This window comes from Austrofundulus limnaeus, unplaced genomic scaffold (assembly GCF_001266775.1).
Source record: "Austrofundulus limnaeus strain Quisiro unplaced genomic scaffold, Austrofundulus_limnaeus-1.0 Scaffold124, whole genome shotgun sequence".
Taxonomy (NCBI): domain Eukaryota; kingdom Metazoa; phylum Chordata; class Actinopteri; order Cyprinodontiformes; family Rivulidae; genus Austrofundulus; species Austrofundulus limnaeus.
The window spans coordinates 1,028,884-1,033,114 of record NW_013952526.1 but is presented as its reverse complement, the minus strand read 5'-3'; positions in this window follow the sequence as shown (position 1 = coordinate 1,033,114).

Here is a 4,231-nt window from a genome sequence, read left to right as displayed (position 1 = left end):
GCGCTGGGGTGTGTGCCGGCCTGGCCTGGTGACTGCCTGCTGGGGCTCGTGGCCTCTGGCCCTGTCAGGCTTGGGCCTGGGGGGGTTGGGGTGCGCCCTTCGGGCCCGGACCTTTGTGCCCTTTCCTGGATCTGCTCTGGTGTGGCGGGTGCCGGCGGGGCCCATGAGTTTGTCGCTGCTGGCCCCGGGGGCTGTGCGTGTGGTCGCTAGTGGGACTCTTCCAGTTCTCGTGGGTGGGCAGATCTTCCCGTGCGGGTGCCCCTTGGGGCTCTGCGCTCCAGATCCCTCTCAGGTCCTTGGGCTCTGGTCTCCCCTGTGTCTGCCTCGTGTCTTGAGGGTTGGGTCTCCGATCCTCCACAGTCACTATTAAATATTCCATTGGAGAAATCTTGTATATACACGCATGTTCACAACTGCTCACAAACAGGTGTTCTGATCCGGGGGGTTCTGACAGGTCACTGAGTGTGTATATATGTCTGTGCGTATATATCTACAATATTTAGGAATGTAGGCATGTATGCATGTACATCTTTATATATGTTTGGGTATGCGTATATATTTATATAGGCCATCCATGTATTTAACCATTTATTTTTCAGGTGAGCGGACAGATGTTGGGTGTGTGGTGCTGTGTTGTCTTGGTGTATATTTAATATACTTCTGATCTCTATTTCAATCTTTCTAATTACTTCTCTCTTTGTTTTTCCCTCTTTCTCTATTTTCTCTTTTCTATTTTGACAAGCACCTCCTGACAAAAGTGACAGTCATAAATGTAGTGTGTAATGTAAATGTATAGTYACCTAGTAATGCGTGCACATGATGAGCTGTTTGATGGCTTACAGCCACTATCAGCACATATTAATCACATCTAACGACTTCAGATACGGCACTAAACAGTTCACCTTACAGGATTTCCCCCACCACTGCAGCCACCCCTCAATAGATGCCCAAGGCACGACTGTACTSTTCATGATGAGATGTGTTTATGTATGTGTGAGCTTGCAGGGGAGAGAGAAAAAGAGAAAGCTGGGGGTGGGAGGAAAGAGAGAGGAAGAGAGCTGCCTGATCTCAAGCGGCAAATTAGGACCTCTGTGAAATCGATAACAGGGGAGCCATGCACAGATTTCATTAGTTGGAAACGTGTGCAGCTAAAGGGATGCAAACGGATATTGACGTGTGAGATTGATTGATCTCTTCTTTTCTCCAAAAATGTACACAAGGAGTTGCCATGCAGAGTTTGTTTTGGCTTTGTTTGCCTCCTGAGTACACATTCGGTCTTAAATACCAGTTTGCCCATGACCTTTTTCCTCAAAAAAAAAAAAAAAAAACTGCGGGAAAAAAACAAACTCTGTTTTCATTCAGCAGATAGTAATGTGTTGAAAGTTGATATCACAACATTTAAAATAAACTCACTCGGCTGAATGAGAATAATACCCCACCCCCTGCACACACACTCTCACACACACACACACACACCCATCCTTGCCTGCCTACATCGTGCCCATTCTTCACTCCCAACCACAAAATATGTCTTCCACAAGATCTAAAAATCAATAAACAAAAGTGACATTCAGGCTTTTTGCATCTTAAGCAAGTCTGTCTTGTCACAGAGGTGCCATTACAACATACACCTGATGCACTCGCTCAAATACATGGAATAGATGGTTTAATGTGCTTTCCTATTGCATTTTAGTCTAATTAGGTCCATGATGGGTGTGGTTTGCCATAAAGGGAAAACCAAAGTGAGCAGGAAGGATCAGATGCTCTCAGGAAAGTCAGTGTAGGGGAATATTAGGTGATGGACTSCCTCCTTGATATAATCTGAATGAGCTGCTTGAACCAAAAAGCACCCACTCACTTGTTTAAAACAAGGTTACATGAATATTTACATGAACAATTTGATGCTAAGAGGAGACAGATAAGCAAAGGCCAGTACCTTCACAAATTCAATAGGCATCTACAGTATGTACTGTATTACTCWTTGGACTTACCTGAGCAACATTCTGTGCCATGGTTTTAATGTTTTATTACTGCTCTGATTTCCCGCACCACTCTGATAAATGTGACATTGTGTAAAGTCTTAAATGATTCATTGAGCTTGAATATGTGCTTTAGAATTTTCATTTATTATGATGCATCACCCTTTCTCTCCCTCACATTTAATCATTTGCTGTATGCATATTAATGATTACAGAGGTACCTGTGTAGTGGGAGTGAGTCACTTGATGTAAGTGTCTGCTTTCTTACAGTCCTGCTGCCCACAGTGCTGCCTGCCTGACACATTCTTCACTCTAGTGAAAAATGCTCAGCTTCGCTCAGGTACACTGTGACAACYAATAGCTTTCCCACATTCAAGGAATGGTTCACACTTTTTTGAAGTGTGGTTATGTTGAAAGTTTATGAGCAGTCAATATCTTATCTGCTGTAGGTAGTTGTTGACCTCAGTTTGGAGGAAGTGAGATTAGTTTGAAACAAAGCACCAAGCTAACGTATAGTCTGACCAAGGCTGAAGTAGATTTTTACCATGTTAAAATAACTCCAATCTCTAAAATATGAAAGTGGTTTATGTGAATGCTACTTTAGAAGCCTCTACAGTTTACACCACCATCACTTTTGCATCATATATATATTTTTGACAGATGTTTATGGTTACTGATATTTAATTTTTTGCAGTCGGTTTCCCATACAATTTCAAATGAGACCTGTTACAAAATAAAATATTTTAAAACAATGAAGCTAATATCATGCATCATGAAGAAAACAGTCATTCGCGACCTACCCAGATTTACACTGCAGCCCTGAGCTTCAAGAGGCATGCACAGGAAATTTGAGATCACRTGATAAAGTCAGTAGCCACTGTGGAAGTGAGACCAAAACAATATATGCTGTGAATGAAAGACTTGAAATAATATGTGTAACTGTGTGGGAATGACTTAATAGGTTTTAGAATAAAATACACATTATGTTTATTTTACATGTGCATGCACACTATTCTACAGCATATATGTATAAATATACCCATATACTGTATTTATTAATTTAGCTAGGATTCTGAGAAAATGTATTCTGTCTTTTGCGAATTATTTTGAAAATACAATCGCTATGCTCATTCATTTTCCTGTTGGTGCAGGGCGTTCCTTTTAGGTGTAATCTGCACTGGCTCAGATGTGGGTCAAATTTTGGCAGATGCCTGTACTCATGCTCGCGCCCTGTGGATGTAACATRAATGCTCTCATTGACTATAAAGGATTTGMTTTTAATGCAGAGTTTTTGGCAGAGCAGACACAGTGTAAATCTGGGGTCAGTATGAACTGCTATACAAATTTTGAATTTGCAGCTTTYATTAAATGTTCTAACTAGCTGTTATCTTCTCTGACAATCAGAACTCATCTTTCTTGCTTTGAGCTCAAGTTGATCAGTGAGCTATCTACTGCAGATGAGATATCATATGTTTCAAAACCTCTTCATTAAAAAAATAAATCTAATTATTCTTATAAGTTTGAAACTTCATTATTACCCTACTTCCTGCACAATAAACAAGACATTTGGCTTGGAGAAGTCTGAGAGAAGCTGTGTGTGTTTTTCACTTTGGAGTTCAAGTCTGACTGCCCTTTTCCATTATTTCTCTCTTTTGTAAGCTTCAGTTTACAAAGAGAGTATTGAATAACTCGTGTTATTGTTTCAAGGGCCACCTGTTCAGTCTTGAACAGCCTCTCAATACTCTTTAACACCACATCCTGATCCAACTGGAAATAAAAGAATCATCACGCCATCACTGATATCATTACATGTAGACAATGTCTGAAAAGTAAATCAATTTTGCCTCTTGTCGACAATGAAGGAAATTTATTTCCCATTAAGAATGGGGCCTTTTTGTGGTGGGTAGGTAGGTGGCAAGGTACATTTTTTTTCTTTCACAGAAGGAAAAAAAGSGAAATTAGAAAGAGAGGATGATGTAATGATTCGTTCATTAAGAAAAAAAATGTATTCATGTGAATTATGAGGTTAATTACCTCATAATTCACTTGTCTTGGACTTCCTTTAGAACAGAAATGAGCCAGCAATGAGAATAAAGAGAAACATAACGTTCACAGTGTCAAAGGGCAGTTGTGGATGAAAACACAGAAATAATTATCCCCGAATTGAAGTATGGCAAATCTAAAAGTGTGTGACAAATATTGGACCGGTGGAAATGATCAAACAATTCATGACTGTTATAAAGARTTGCAGC